This window comes from Microtus oregoni, unplaced genomic scaffold (genome assembly GCF_018167655.1).
Source record: "Microtus oregoni isolate MIOR12 unplaced genomic scaffold, Mior012 000011F_ref0000422, whole genome shotgun sequence".
NCBI classification, from domain to species: Eukaryota; Metazoa; Chordata; class Mammalia; order Rodentia; family Cricetidae; genus Microtus; species Microtus oregoni.
In genome coordinates, this window is record NW_024543070.1 from 39019761 (window position 1) to 39036658 (window position 16898).

Sequence of the window (16898 nt, forward strand, 5' to 3'; positions counted from 1 at the left end):
ACACTAAAAATGGAGACATTCGTTTGCTTCGTATTCTGTCAACAAACAGCTCCGATTTTAAAAACTATAAACTTCAGCGTTCCCAGTCTTGCGTTAGAGCACTGCATGATTGGCCTCTCCACCCGGCATGTGGAGATTGTCGAACTGAGTCCTCTGTGTGTAAAGATGACGTATCCTCTTCTGTCCCAGCATCCCCACGTTGGAGGCAGGCAGGAAAGGTCTGTACTGTGTATCTCCACAGGCCGCCTTGCCAAAGGGTAAATAAAGGACATCCATCCATCAGCTTTCAAGCTGCCACCCTTTTTGCTTTTCCCCAGCCCCCACATCTCCCTGAAACTGGGGGGAGGAGGCTCTGATTATTTTTGCCTATTTCTAGCAGAGCTTGGCATGAACAATTAAATTTAGGGCCTCCCTGTGGTCTGTGAATAAAATGCACAGTGCTAACCATCAGGGCACAAAGGCAGACGACAACACAACAAAAAGATTTTTTTTAATTTTTTATTTTTTGTTTACCCTTCAGGACACTGTTTACCTTATAATGGAAGGGGACCTTCTCATCTCATCGCTTTTGGGAATTGCCCCAAGTTTATTTTATTGCTCTCAGTCTCAGACTGACCGGAGATGGACTGAACATGTCCATTACTGCCAATCCTCCTTTCTGGGACTGGCAGGAGGCAAATGTGTCCATCCGACTGTCTGTCTGTCCATCCCTCTGGCCACCTTTCTGTCTCAGGCTTTTCTATCTTGTCTCAGGTCTCCAGAGTGTGTGCCCTCTCTTCCTCGTCCTCACCACCTCTCCACACCCTCTCCTTCCTTTTCCTTGATTTTCCTGTCAGACCTTTTCCGTGCTCCTTTCAACCCGAATGATTTCCCCCTTTTCTCCCTCTCTAAATTTACTTCACAGCAGATTGTCTTGTAGTAAATCACCCAAAACCCAAATAGCACTAAAGCATTCTGATACAACATTAGCATTTGCTTAACAAGCACAAGATAAACATTAAACAAAGAACTGCATTTCTTTATTAGAGGCTGCAAGATACATAATCCATGAGCACAAGAAACATGGGACCCAGTGGATATGCAGATGTGTGTTATTTCATTGGCGCTGGGCGGCCTTGTTAGAAAAGGTTTTCATCTGAAGGCTTGGGGGTGGATGGTTGACTGTCCCTGGTGGGGCTGTAACTAGATACAGAGACTGTTGCGAGCTAGGCTGGGCTCCCTGGTGGACCTGCTGATTGGACAGCCTGAGGAAAACTTGGGAAGCATCGGGAAGTGAACTCAATCACCTTGGGGATGATAGGGTAGAACCAGATGAAGGCATTTGACTTCTTTTGTAACTCCCACTAAGGACAGATTGCCAGTGCGATCCAGCCTCCGTAACTGCAAATCAGGCCCTTCCCCTATGCCGATTTCATTAGAATGGCCAGCATGGTGCAAAGAGGGAGAGAGGAAAAAAAGAAAGAAAAAAAAAAAAGGTTAGACACAGTAATTTTACAGGCAGGCGGGTACAAAAAAAATCTGCATAATTAAGCAGTCAAGGCTGCTAATAGGGGAGTTTATATGCTCTGGGACCAGGCAAGGGCAGCACATATGGATATAGCGCTGGATATTAAATCTACGGCATGCAGACTTACTCTGGGGCCCTCAGAGAAAAGGCTAATTATAGCGAGAGGAATTGTGTTTACTGGTCTGTCTTGGGCAAAGATGGTGAAAGAAGTGCAACCAAGTTTTGCAGTTAGACATGAACAGGCTGCTAATAGAGATATCAAAATATGTGCTCCTGCTTGCTTCCCACCTAATCAACACAACATTAGAGATTCTGAGGACACTGCCCCAGCCCCTAGCACAGACCGAATGCCAGGAGTTAGGTTTCAGGCAGCAAGGGCACCCAGGATGCCACCAGGTCAGGCTAGGAGTGTGCTTCTGATTAGATGGTGACCATTTAATCTAGACTGGGCTCTTCATCATATATATATATATATATATATATATATATATATATATATATATATTATTTTGGAATTAAACTAGCCCTGTTTTTAAAAATGGCAGTGCTCCTGGCATGGGCCCGAAGTCAATACTTAACTCAGACATGGAGATAGTAAGTGGAAGTTGCAACAGGCAGGGATAAGCCTAGCCAGAGAGAGGGCGTGCTTCTAGGAGGGTTCCGATGGGATGGACATTAACATTTCATAATGCAGATCAAAGGTACTGAGAAAACCCACAGGCCCCTTTGTCACAGGCCTCTAACGATGGCCTCATCCAGGAGCTGAGACGATCTCTTCAGATTATTAAAGAGATGCATTTCATATTTGTATGTATGTATGCATATGTGTATGCCTGCCCTTACTTATTTATTTAATTCCATACAAAGAACGTTTTCTGAAGGGGACTGGAGTGTGGGCCGTTTGCCCCAGGCTGGATGTGCCGAGGCATGCTGGGTTGTTCCAGGGGACCACAGCGTCCTGCAGATTTCCTTTCCAGAGATGCAGTCTGGACCCTTTGTCCTTTAGGAAGCTTCCTGTGGAAAACAACAGTCCTCTCCAGCACAGAGCAGCGGCCGTGTGCTTGGGCCATTTGTGAGCTTGTCGTGCACTCCATTGCTTAGCCCTGACACAGAGGGCCACAGAAGAATCCCCCTGTCTCAGCTCAAGATGCACTCAAACCTCAGGCTTGTGAAAGTAAACAGCAGCTGATCAGCCAGACACTGGGTCAGGCTCGCCTGACATCTGGGCTCTTCTCAGAGGCAGGGAATTCAGTGCTAATGAGAAGGCATGAGCCTCTGCTTTGAAAAGCGGGACTTGCAGAGGCTAATGACTAGACACGTGAGCCCCTGAAGAGCATGGACACCACATGATATGAGGGGCCGGGCACCTTTCTCTTGTCCCTTGCATTGTTCACTGACTGACCAGAGGTGTTCATTTTCCTGAGCACGGCTGTTTAGACATCACAGCAGTTGGTTAGAATGGGAAAGGTCTTGAGAGACTAGTCCATTATTGCAGGTGCCCGATGCTGATATCTCCTACAGAGCTTTATAAATTTATATTTCCCTAACAATTATTGAGTTCTTAAAATCAGATTGATCCTCAGAATTGTTTTAATCCAGTCACTTCTATCGTCTTCTAACATTTCCAGAGGTCGTGAAGAGGTAGCATCCTACAGAAAGGAAGCTCAGGTTGCCGCTGCTTAGCAAGAGCAGTGGGGGCAGTGGAAGGCAGTAGCCTTCGAGCACTTATTAAGACCATTCTTTTTACCCCATTCTGTCTACTGGAGACTTAAAAATATAAGACAAAGACAAGCTGGTAGCACTAAGGAGAGGTCAATACCTGGGAAACGATAGGAACTAAATGGAGCGTATGCACAGGGTAGGCCCAGCTGTTATTTTGTGGCTTCTCAGGGGACAGTGGGGTTGAACAGAACAGGCAGAACGCCACCTACCCAGAAAAAGGGATGAAGTATTATTTTTTTTTTAGATGGAAATAAATATGAGGGGCAAGTCTGAACACAAGACTGTCTTTCTTTTTTTAACTTGGAGGCTGGACAGAAGTCAGAAAGCGTGGTGAGAGGCATGCCCTAAGAATGGTGGGAATGGCAGATCTCTTTGCTCAATGACTGGTTGGTTCCAGGGAAGAATCAGCCGTGAGCCCCAGTCTACAGGTAGACTGCCCACCTATCATAGTCCAGCAAGTTCACCAGGCCCCTGCCTTCCCTGAGTCTCTCTCCTGGTGCTCTTCCCGTCTGTCATCCATTCAGCTAACAACCAACCACAGGTGTTTTGAGAAGAACGCTTGTAACTGATCAAGATAAAGAGGAAACTTGAGAGCCATTTACCATGAAGGGGCAGATAAAGTGCATATTGGGTGAAATGAGCAGTGTGCTCTAGGAACCTTAGAAGGTACGATCAGAATTCAGGACAAAGGTCATTCTGAGTGAGAAGGGAAGGTTGGGAATCCATGCCAGAGCAGCAAATGGCCAACCTTTCCAGCCTCATCTCTGCACCGACCTCTGATTTTAGGTCAGCAAATGTATATGATGCCTGTGTTTAGATGACACCAGATTGGCATTTTAAATGTTACTCGCTCAGCCCCATCCACATAATATATAATCCCCTACCTCCCCCCATCTCTCACACACACACAAACATTCTCTCTTACACACCCATACACAAACATTCACTCATACACAAGTACACTCTCACACACATGTACCAACATACTCTCTCTACACATACATATGCATACATGTTCACTCATACACAAGTACACTCACACACGTTCATACAGTATACTCTTGCACATACACAGACTCACACATACAATTGGTAGGAGAAAGAAGGAACAACATAGCCATAGCTGCTGTTGGCTGTGCCTTCAGAGGAAGGGGTTTTCAAAAGCAGGTAACTTACCAGCGTCAGTATCTTCTGGGTATTGTTATAAAGCCTACCATTCCCATATGCTGAGCCTCCTCATAATGTCTGGGTTACATTTAAAAACAAGTAAAGGGTCTCTGCTACCTTTACCCAAATAATCCCACATGTCCCGGAACCTGGCCAATGTGTGAGCTGCGGTGGCACCAGGAAGCCCGCTCTCAGGAGGTAGCTGTGGCAGTAGCAGTGTGACCAACCCCATCCTACTCTGGACAGCCTTGGTATCTCTACCCTGTGGCCACTGATTCAGGTCTGCTGATCAAGTTCTGAAGCCCCCAAAACTGCCTTGAAGAGGTTGCCACTTGGCTCCAGAGGGGATGGTGGCTTTTGTGTACCCCTGTCTTCTCACAACCACACTGTAATCCAAGCCCCTCTCTGTCCCATAAAACATAGCTGTATCTCCCTGTTTAGACTATGTGGAGTAGAGGAGAAAAACAGAGAGGGGGGCGAAATTGCTAAATGAATTTTAAAGATTAAAAGCAATTATAAAAAATACTCCAATGCATAAAGGAACATTGGCTCAGTGCTTAAAACAACGAGTAAATAATATTGACTGTAGTCACTGTGGGCTAGACAATTTGGATGAATGGATGGACGGATGGATGGATGGATGGATGGATGGATGATGGATGGATGGATAGATAAATTAGATAGATAGATAGATAGATAGATAGATAGATAGATAGATAGATAGATAATTTCATTCTTGATACTTGATGTGTGCTGCTTGGTTGAATTTCATCACACCCAATGCCATAGATACTTGATACTCCCATTATGTAACTGTTTTAACTAAGGTGTCATTAAAGTATCCACATAAAATTACACAGCCTGTGAATGGCAGAGTTGGCTCCCCCAGCACTGAGTAATTCTAAAGTCTGAGTTGTTCAAATTCTTACACCATGTTTCCTGGGAAGAAGAGCCTTGGGGAGACTGTCTCTGAAGGGTTTTATAAATACTGCTTTTTACCCGCTACAGTGGAAGTTGGTTTTTGCCTTTGGTAGAGGTTTGTGTTTGTGGATGTGCATGCTGTGTGACCCCGCCCCCTGCTGAGGCAATGTCTATAGCTGTAAAAAAAGTGACAGATTATAAAATGATCATAGTCCAAGTGCTATGAGAACCCAAACCCTATGTTAGAATGAAAAGGTTTTGTAGTATACTGAGAGGAATAAAAATAGTGTTTGACCATGCAGCATCTTCATGTTTGTCCGAAATTTGTATGTAACCATTAGGCACGGGGGCTGAATCACACCCATGCCCGCTTTCTTCTGCCCCGGGGAAGCTGGATGTGGAAGTGGAGCATACAGGGCAATGCTTGTAACTGCCCGAGTGGGAGTTTATGGACACAACAAGGGAGGTTCTGGTGTTGCTTGCAGCATGCTACTGTTGTGACTTAGGGGAGGAAAATGCCGCTGCTGGGCCTTATTTTCAGCAGTTTTTTTCAAATATCAATTAATGCAATCAAATGTAGTACAGGGAAATCTTTGCATTTACATTTCTCAGGGCCAGGGAGGGTTTGTTTATTTCTATTCAATTCCAGTCCTTGGAGCAGCACTATATGGTTTCGTTAGTATTTTCCAAATCAACTCAGTAAGTTACATTTAACGGTCTATATGAAACTCTCCACATGAGGAAGAGAAAATAGCCTTGTAACTGGTACCATTTGTGGGGGAAACAAATGGTTCTGCCTAGTTCTATGCAGCTTGAAAATAATGGCGTTTTTGGTTGTGAAAAACAGATTTTTTTGTTCTTAATGAAATGAATCATATCAGTTTTCTTATCCACAATAGCAAAATTTCAAGATGTTATTTCTTCCTGCTTTAGTCTGATTCTTCATTGCCACATGTTCAACTAACTCTTAATGAATTAAAAAAAAATAAGAACAGTGACAAACACTGAGTATCATATTTTCGTTCTCAGTCCACCTTTCAAGAGACATTGAAATGGATCAGCCAGATAACCAGAAAGACCCAACCTGGACGTGTGCTTTTGAGAGCTCTGAAGCTTTCCACTCATCAGCTAAACATTAAGCAGCGAGGTGGTCTCCTGCCTCCCATGCATAGGGTCCCAAGAAACCATCGTTGATGAGTGCAGTAAAAAACTTGAGTGGGGCATGGTGGTGCACGTCTTTAATCCCAGCACTCGGGAGGCAGAGGCAGGTGGATCTCTATGAGTTTGAGGCCAGCCCCATATATAGAGTGAATTCCAGGACAGCCAGGACAGTTACACAGAGAAACCCTGTCTAGAAGGGAGGGGGATGGAAACTTGTCCACAAAGTGACATTTGGTTTCTTTTCTTCCACTTAATCTTGTGCCTGAATACAGACTTGAACCAGACTCTACCAGTAACCACTGGTGTGAGTGAGCAGACCAATTAGGCTCTTGCTGGGAATGTTGCATCATCTGGAGACTGGCAGAGCATTTGTGTTATAGCCTCCTCTGCTACTCCATGAACACACTTTGGAGACTTTGAAAGATGCACAAATATAACTAGAAATCATTAACCTTATCATCCTCTTCAGTCAGAAGTCTGAAGGGGAGAGTAGCACAGAGCTAACGGAAAAGTAAAGAGTACCTCGTTGCGGGGCAAAGAGAGAGGCATGAATTAGACATAGATAGGAACTTTATCCAGCCTCTTGTCCTTAAAAGTTTGCTTTGTCTTGACCAGAGAGCCTGGAGTCTTCCAGTAGACAAGGTTATCTTTAGAACTAAGTGGGCCAGTGTGACTACATTGATTTGGAATTTTCCTACAGTTACCATTGTAAGACAAAATGTCTAGTCTCTGTGGCAAAGGAGAGGTGACCAGATTCTGAGTCCTGTGCCTCTGCTGTACTGAAGCATTTCTTCTTCCTCTTTCTCTTCCTCTTCCTCCTCTTCCTCCTCTTTATCTTCTTCCTTCTCCTCCTCGTCCTCCTTCTTCAGCCTGTGTTTTCACTTTGAGAGCTGTCCCATGATATCCCATGTCCCATCGTGTGGGTAGAGGAAGAAGGGGACTGATACACTGACACCCCTCTCTTCAGTCTTCTAAGTAGATCACTACAATTGGGTTTGATTCGCTGAGATTCTGTGTCTCATTTCTGTGGGTGCACATTCATGTTGGGAGTGTTTGGATAGACACATAGGTGAGTGTCCTGTATATTTGCACATGTGTGTGGAAGCCCAGAGGAAACTTCAGGTTGCATTTCTCAGGTATTCCATTCTCCTTGTTTTGAGACAGGATTTCTTGCTGGTTGGACAGGAAGTCCCAGGGATTCGCCTGAATCCACCCCTTCAGTACCTATTTATAACAGCATTATAAACCTATGCCTACCTTTATCCATGACTTCTGGGAATCCAATACTGGACCTTGTGCTTGCAAAGGCAAGTCTTTAGCAAGCAAATTGTCTCCCCAGCCCTACTTTCAATTCTTTGCTAGAGATGGAGGCAACATTCAATTGAGTTCTCCTCTTATTCCTGGGGATGTATTGTTCTTGGCTGTTTTTTCTCCACATAAATACTTTTGTATACTCAGTTATGGTGATAAGTTTAAAAGAGACTGAAAATACTTAGCCATCTTATTTATATATTTGTATAATGCTTTTTTTTTTAAGTTTTTCAAGACAGGGTTTCTCTGTAGCCTTGGAGCCTGTCCTGGAACTAGCTCTTGTAGACCAGGCTGGCCTCGAACTCACAGAGATCCGCCTGCCTCTGCCTCCCGAGTGCTGGGATTAAAGGGCGTGCACCACCACCACCTGGCTTGTATAATGCTTTTAATTTAGATGTTGTGTCTCCAATTTGTGTTTGGAAGGCCTTTTCTCCAGTATTCAGGGGCAAGAGATAATTGTCCGTTGGTCCAGGTCAAGCCTTCCTTGGAGCTTTTTACAGCATGACCATTGTCATCACATAGCCGCATGTGTTTGTTATCCTTTGGATTGTCAAATGCAAGGACTCTCAGGCTGGTCTCTGTCTGTCCTAGACTTTTGTGCTGTGCTTTTCCAAGAAAGAAGCTGCTAAATGGGAGCCAAATGTCGCATTCCTTCAGAAAGAACACAAACGTGACAGTTGCAGGCATCCACAATCTATTTAGATTGCCTGAGACAGCACTGGAATTCTGTGCTGATTGCACCATGCATTATGAGGCCAAAGTGGAGCCTATAAATGCAGAAAATGTGTAAGGCCATCACTAGACAGCTGAGTGACATTATCTCAATAGAGTTTCTGCTTGTGTGAGGGGATTTATTGTCTGCCTCTGTTATAGTGACACAGTGTACAATATTTAAACTTTTAAGGCAGATCTTGAGTGAGCTGCTTCCAGTTTTATAAAAATTGTCATAAAGATGGGGGATTAAAAATTTATTGTGCCCAAAGCATCTTTATAATTTGGCATTATAGTCTGAGAAATATTTAATAGCTTTGCATAAAGTAATATATGGAATTATATCTGAGAAATAGCTACCGATAATTATTATGTCTCATTCTTCATTTAACAGATAACACTTATATCTAGCCCATGCTTTCTGGTGAGCTCTATTTCCTCTACAGGCCTTAAGTTTAGTTTTTGACCTAAGAAACGCCATAAAGGTATTTATTCTTTCATTATTCTTCAAAGGAAGGAAGTGAAAGTCTTTGTGCCATGAATCACCTCTTTTCCTTCTTCCTTTGTTCCTTCCTCTTTCCCTCCCTCCTTTCTCTCTTGCCATCATCACCAGCAAACCAGTTCTATCATTTACATTGTTCTTGACTGACGGCAAACAGCAGAAGGAAACAGAAATTAGTGTGAGTCATTGGTATGCCAGTAACATCTTGGCTTCAGCATGGAGAGTCTAGATGTGCAGATGCATCCGCCATGATGTACAAGAGAGAAGAGCAGGGTAGGAGCATACTGCAGTCATCAGTGTTCCACAGAGAAGTAAGCTGTGTGCTTTAAAAAATACATATATGATTGGTATTTGCCCAAATGCTCAGTCTACAATGACCAAGTACTTAAGGAAGTATAGGTTGGAATAGACAAATGAGGCTGGTCTTTGTTTCTGAATAATTCTAATTCTATACAGAAGCCCTCAAGCTTAGCTTTTACGGGGTTCCTCAATTTAGAATGACCCAAGTACTTCAGGAAGTACAGGTCAGTATAGACAAATGAAGTTAGTCTTTGTTGGCCCTGAAGCTAGGCTTTCACAAGATTCTGGTGACAGTTTAACTTCATCATTGGTTTACTGCCATTAAGAAAACATCAGAATTCAGCCAGTTAATTCACAAGTTGTAAGATCAGAAATATTTCCTTTTTTCAGATTGATAGATCAGATCAAATTGGAGATCTGGAGATGGGGGGCGGATCTTTAAATCTCTCTCCATTTCCAAAATTTTTGGTTCTCCGGCAGGCTTTGCATGCTCACTAAAATTTTGCCTTTCTAGTAGGGGAGAAAGAGCTTGGAGACTGGGTTGTTTAGGACAGGGGGCTTAAGATGGAGTGAGTAAATTCAACCCTTGATTAGTGTGGGCAGAGGGGCCACACAGCATAGAAATGCTAATAGCTTCATACACAACAATGAGAAAACAATAACTTTGATTAACAATGCAAACTTATGTACTTAAGCAGGAGAGGTTGTGTGTGTTTGTGTGTGTGTGTTGTATACACATGTACACATACACATTGTATGCAGGTGCATACACCCATGCATACAGATAGAAAAGGCAGAGGTTGATGCTAGACCTTCCCCGATCGTCCTCCACGTTAGTTTTCTTGAGACAGGGTCTCTTCACTGAACCTGAAGCTTGCTAGCCTCTGGGATCATCTTTCTCTTTACCATCCCACATCCCCATTCCTAGTACTGGGCCTGGTTATAAAATATATGCTGAAAATACAGACTCAAGCCCTAAGCTTATGTTGTAAGCACTTTCTCCAATGAGCCATCTTTCCAGCTAAAGTAAAGGTTTGGTGGACCCAGTCTTTCTGTCTGCTGCACTTCTCATCTGGGCTGGCAACACTTTTCTTTGCTCTGTCTCTGTTGTTGCTTTTGTTTTCTCTCTTTTGTTTTGTTTAGCTCTGTTGCATTAGTCCTTGATGACCTGCCTCTCCAGGGGAGCTGCTGTGTTCTCAGCACTCTGCTCTTTGTTCCATCTTCTCCCCATGTCCCTCCCTGTAAATTTTCCCTCTCAAGAGTCTCCTGGTCATAACACTCCTGCTTTCACAGCTTTGTTACGTATGCATCTCAATTTAAATTACTGGAGCTGGTTGGACATTGGAAGGAACCCTGGGTTGAGGGGTGTGTTGGAACCCTGGGTTGAGGGGTGTGTTGGAACCCTGGGCTGAGGGATGTGTTGGAACACTGGGTTGAGGGATGTGTTGGAACCCCGAGTTGAGGGATGCGTGAACTCTTTGTTGGTCCTAATTATTGCACACCCCGTCAGGGGCATCCTGGTCATTGTATTTTGTTTCAGTCACTCTCTTCACTTTGACAAGTCCACACTTACCTTGTCCTCAAGTCTCCTCCCAACCTTGAAATTTCCAGTTTAGCAGATACGTTTACTTATTCTCTTATTCTCCAATACTTTCCTAATTTACTGATTCACCAATATTCTACATGTTTTAAAAAGCAAAACGTCCTAGAGTTTCTCAGAGTACTTGAGCCAACAGCTACTCTATTGTGAAGTTATTTATTAGAATATATCTTAGTGAGTGGATGGTGGCGATGAGTGTCCAGCCACCTGCCTTGTGCCACGTTGCATGCTGATTTCTCTGAGCACTGGGAACATTTCTTGGTTTTGGAAAGGTGTAGTCACCTTAGAGTAGCTGTGTGTCACCCACCGTTAATCTCAAGTATAAAGCTTCATCTAAGACATAGCCTGCAAGAAGATGCTGTGTGGATTTCCATACTGCACACCGGGTTTTCTTTGAAATGTGTGGCTGCAGTATTTTCCTTTGCTAATATATTTTGACATCTTCTTGTTGTAACCTGCTGTTCTTTTTAATTGTTTATTGTTATTAATTATATAGTGGTGGTGTAGTCGGCTGCTTGAGCCACTTGGCTGTAAAGAAATTCATTCATCATTATTGCTGTTGGAGCTACAGAAAATTGCAAGCATTCTGCCTGGAGATGAATGTTGTGTGCTCGCATCCAGTAAGATTTGGAACATGGACCCAGTCTTTCTGTCTGCTGCACTTCTCATCTGGGCTGGCAACACTTTTCTTTGCTCTGTCTCTGTTGTTGCTTTTGTTTTCTCTCTTTTGTTTTGTTTAGCTCTGTTGCATTAGTCCTTGGTGACCTGCCTCTCCAGGGGAGCGGCTGTGTTCTCAGCACTCTGCTCTTTGTTCCATCTTCTCCCCATGTCCCTCCCTGTAAATTTTCCCTCTCAAGAGTCTCCTGGTCATAACACTCCTGCTTTCACAGCTTTGTTACGTATGCATCTCAATTTAAATTACTGGAGCTGGTTGGACATTATCTTGATCCCCTACCTTCCTGAGAAAGTGGGCATGACCCCCTTAAAAATAACAGGCAGTCAGAGATCATATGTGCTTAGAATCTTCAGTCAGTAGGATGGATGGATGGATGGATGGATGGATGGATGGATGGATGGATGGAGTACAGTGCTAACCTCAGGCTGTGGTTTTACCCACATCTTGTTACTTTCTGACAGTTGCAGCTTCTTGAAATCTGAACATAATTTAGGATCCACAGCCCCACAGCTGCCTGCGCCGTGGACCAGCCAGACCAGTGTGCCCCTCTGCCTTCTGGCGGCATGACATTAAATTCACACTAGTTAAGCTAACTTAAATTGAGCCTCCTTGAACCTTCCTAAATAAAACTAGTGGCCTTAATTACAGCCAGGCAATTTAAAGGTTATGGAGCTCTAACCAGTACCACAGTATATCACTTTAATAACGCAGAGGAAATTTTCTCTGAGGGGTGGCATCCTCTGATTAGGAGAATGCAAGTTTCACATTTCCAATAAACTGTTTTTAGAAATCTTACCGCGTTTATGGCACCATTACCTTCTTCTGTTTTTCAAGGCCAAGTTCCTGAGGTCACACCAAGAAAAGATAAAAGGATGCATATAAGATTGTGAGTTTTTACATTTACTGCTTCCTGGCTTCCTAACATTGCCTGCAAGTGGGAAGAGGCTGAATCCTTGGGCGTCAGAGAGGACCCCACACACAACTCCTGTCTGCAAGTGCCGTCACAGACACAATTTGTGGTTTGGGATAAATGTAGATTCAAAACACCGTAGTAAGCCAAAGGTTTCATCTCTGCATAAATAATCAAGCAGATAGTTTCTTATGAAATAGTTAGTCGTACAAAGATGATTAGCTTTAAAAATGAAGTAGAGACTGGAGACATAGCTCAGCAGTTAAGAGCACTTGCTGCTCTTCCAAAGGTTTTTAGTACCAATATGGTGGCTCACAACTGTCTGTAACTTCCGTTCTAGGGGATCTGCCCCCTTCTTCTTACCTCCATGGATAAGGCATACATGTGGTATACATACATGCTTGCAGGAAAACAATCATTCGTATCAAAGTAAGAGTAATTCAATCTTTGGCACTGGGGAGATGGCTCAGCAGTTAAAGCATGTACTACTATTCCAGAGAGGACCAGAATTTGGTTTCCAGCTCCTCCATGACATGCATGAACATTCACCTGTTCTGCTTCAGCTAGTGCCTGTTCTCATGTTCACCTACCACAGATGCACATACATAAACATAGTTAAAAAATGATAAAGATTTAGTTTTAAGAATGCCCGACTATCTTTATTCCTAGACCTGCGGATAACATCACAGAAGCTGTTAAACCTCACCCCGTCTGTCTGTCTGATTTGTATTTCTTTTGCAGCTTTTTTCTTTCTTTTTTTTTTCATCATCAGCAGTAGCAGACTGCTTTCTAGCAAAGACAAACAGATTTTCAGTATTGGAGGCTTTTCCACATAGCTAGTGGCTTGGTGCCAAACAGCAGAAGATTTTTTTTTTTAAAGAAAGAAAAGCAAAGGCCCTGACCCTTGCCAAAAACTCAATCCTGCACTGCAGAAACATTCCTAATGTGGCCCATGTCTGGTCCACAGTTCCCATAGCTGGCCCACCACCATGTGGGTAGTGTTGACCGCTGCACCTCTTCACTCTCAAAGATGTTTCCCCCACCATTTAACATCCGGCAGGTTGCAATTAGTTTATGCTGCATGAACTATCCTCTTCCGATTTTACCAATGTATGTTTGGGTTGTTTTCTTGCTTTCTTCCTTCTTGTTGTTTTTTGTTTTGCTTTGCTTGAGTTCATTGCTTGAAGGTAAATTTACCTGTGCTGCTGCCAGTACAAGAAGACCAAGATGTGAAGACTTTAATAGTTAGGTATTTGATGTAAAGCAAGAGAATCTGTGAGCTAAGTGCATGATAAATCTGTATGACTGTTTTAAGTAATTAAAGGAATGGAACCTTGTCATAAAAATATCACCTGTTTTAAAAAAAGTTTGTTTAGAGCCTGGAAGATAGTGAACTGTGTATCTTGTAAGCATGAAGACCTAAATTCAGTCTCTAGAACATGTGTGTTTTGCCAGGCGTGGTGGCACACCCTTATAACCCCATCTCTGGAACATGTGTTTTACCAGGCGTGGTGGCACACCCTTATAACCTCATCCTTAGAACATGAGTTTTACCAGGCATGGTGGCACACCCTTATAACCTCATCCTTAGAACATGTGTTTTACCAGGCATGGTGGCACACCCTTATAACCTCATCCCTAGAACATGTGTTTTACCAGGCATGGTGGCACACCCCTGTGACTTCAGGGCTAGAAAGGTGAAACAGATCCCTGGGACTAGCAGGCCAGCCACCTCTACTCAGAAAGCTTTCAATTAGTCAAAGACCCTGTCTCAAAAAACAAGGTGCATGAAGTTCCTAAGGAACCCAAGGGTGACCCCTGGCTTCCACACACACACAAACACAAGTGCACACAGAGGCACAGACGTATACCTGCACCCATGCACCCAGAAACACATATGCCCATAATGCCCATACAAATGCACACCAAGAAAGAAAGAACGCTTGCTTGTATATCATGGTATACAGTTCAGAGATGTCTCCATGACCTGTGACAGAAGAGTTCTGTTTATGTGCTGCTCATGTACCCTGTGTGTACTCTGTGTATGATCCATGTGCTGTTCTGGGTTGTGGCATCCTCTTGCAGTCCTGCATCTTGCAGTATTGTATAAACTGGTGAATATTGCAACACAGCACCCAGAGCCGCCTTTGTTTGAAGGTGCCCTGGGCTGCCTGCCATTCAACTCTGCTAGGAAGGTGAAGTGCGTTCTTGAGTGATGAAGACTGTATTTCTGATCACACAGAACACACTACGCAAAATGCAAGTCATGGTTTTGAACTTGGCCTTGTGTAGTTGAGAGAGAGAGAAAGAAAGAGGGAGAGGGGATCAAAGAAGTACTCTAAGGGAAGGAGAAGCAATAAAGAAGTCCTTTCTAGTATCTTCTCAGTGGAAAATGGATCCCTTTTCTCATGGTGAAGACTCAGCCATGTTCTGTAGCAGGAAACAAGTTTCTGTGCAGACCTAGCAAGCTCCTTCCAAGCCTGACTTCTTCACCCCACTCCACCCTTGCACTTGGTTTGCACTGATGTTAGTTTTCTGTGTGTATGTGTGAGTGGGGCTGGCAGGTAGATGCACATGTGTGAGGGACCAGTGGGACCTGGAGCTGTCTGATTACTCTAGGCTAGCTGGCTGGTGAGCTCCAAGAATCTACCTGTCTCTACCTCCTTAGCTCTGGGATTAAAAGTACATGCTACCATAGCCAATGTTTTTTAAAGAATTTTTAAGCCCCCCCCCCCCCCGTGTGTGGTGTCCACGAGAGTTCAGGTGCATGTGCCCACAGAGATCTGAAGGGTCAGGTCTCCCTGGAGCTCAGGTTGCAGGCCGTTGTGATCCTCAGGACATGGGTGCTAGAAACTGAACTTGGGTCCTCTGCAAGAGCAGTCAAGACTCCTAAACACAGAGCCACCTCTCCAGCCTTCGTGCCTGACTTCGAACCTGGGCTCTGGGGATTGAACTCAGGTCCTTGTGTCCTGCAGCAGACAGTGAGCCTTCTCCCAGCCCCATGCTTTACTAAGAAATATGTATTATCTTATTTGTTTACTTAAAAGTGCTTTCTCTTGGGTTGGGGCTCCCACAGAGTTTCACAGGAGCTTCTCCTGGTAACTTCTGTTGTTTAATAAAGCACTTAAGAGTGAAGGTCTCTTCTTTTAAGTCTCTTTGGCATCACCGTATGTTTTCACCAAGCCTTAAGCTGTGAGGTGCGTGTTTAGACTCATTAAAAGGAAAAGACGTCACTAAAGGTGCCAGAGCATCGATCAGACTGGAGATTTACCTTAGTCAGTGTGCTTACCCCAGCCCCCACTTGTGCCAGACAGGGTTGCTGAGTCCTCGGGGCCAGAGGAAAGCCACCTTTTCAGTGTTTTATTGTTTATCGTTTAAACAACTTTCCAATGTTTTCCTGCTCCATGAGCATTCATTCACAGAGCCAGTGATAACAGCCAAGGCATTGGACGGTACTCCATCTCATAGCATCTAAAATCCCCCTGCCTGCCTGTCCCACCCCTGCCCACCTGGACCCCCTGCTGGTTTCCAAGCTGCTGATGTTTATGGGGCTCTAGGCAGCCCCTGGGCTCTTTAAAATCTGCTGGGTACTATGCAGCCTACCCCAGTTGAATCATTTCCTGATCCAGTCCTGCTGATAATGAGAAGTTCAAGACAGGAAACAAAAGTGTCAGTTCTAGTGGCTTTGCAGAGAAAGTCCAAAAACATTGCAACTTTTAGACTATTGGCAGAAAAAAAATCGCCAGGACCTGGGTTACATGGAGACTTGCACCTCGCAGTCTCAGAATACTGTTGTAGCTCAGGCACAAGGTTTGCATAGATAACGTTTGGCTTTCTGTCAGATGGTGTGGCTTACGCACTTGTGCATAGAGGGTCACCATCTGGGTCACTGGTTGGTTGCTCACATTCTCAGGGCTCTTTCCTTTGTATTGTAAAATGTCTTAACCTTAATATCCCATGCCTCTCTCAGTGGTTTAAGAAGCCTGACAGAACCAAATATTGCCAATGAGGAAGCTTTCAGAAAGTACCCGTCAGTCTTCAGGCAATTTCATCTTCGTGTTAAATTCTTTCAGAGAATAAATAAGGCCAGAACTTTCTCGCTGGTGTGGGGGGAGGGGGGGTCCTACACTGTTTCATTCTCTCCAATTCTGCCTTACTCGGGGGCTTAATGACTAATCTACTGGCGGACTTTGCAGCCTAAGTTCTGTTCTCCATTGCCAAATTAGCACCTTGGTGTGTTTATGTTAGGGTTGTGAAATATGTGTCGTGTATAACGCAACAAATTACCATGGCCAGAATGCCGCGGACCTGAGAAAGAATGGGATGGCTGTGTGCATGGCAAATTGCAGGGCAGGCTGCCTATTTTTCTAGCCCTGGTTTCCAGGGTGAGCCAGTGTAGCCGAGGGCTGG

The 16898-nt window shown here is 44.1% G+C and overlaps 1 protein-coding gene across 3 annotated transcripts in view; it reads left to right on the forward strand.

Annotated features, from left to right (window-relative positions):
* Znf521 (zinc finger protein 521) overlaps positions 1 to 16898 on the forward strand; it is a 288299-nt gene that overhangs the window by 237449 nt on the left and 33952 nt on the right. The window lies entirely within an intron of this gene.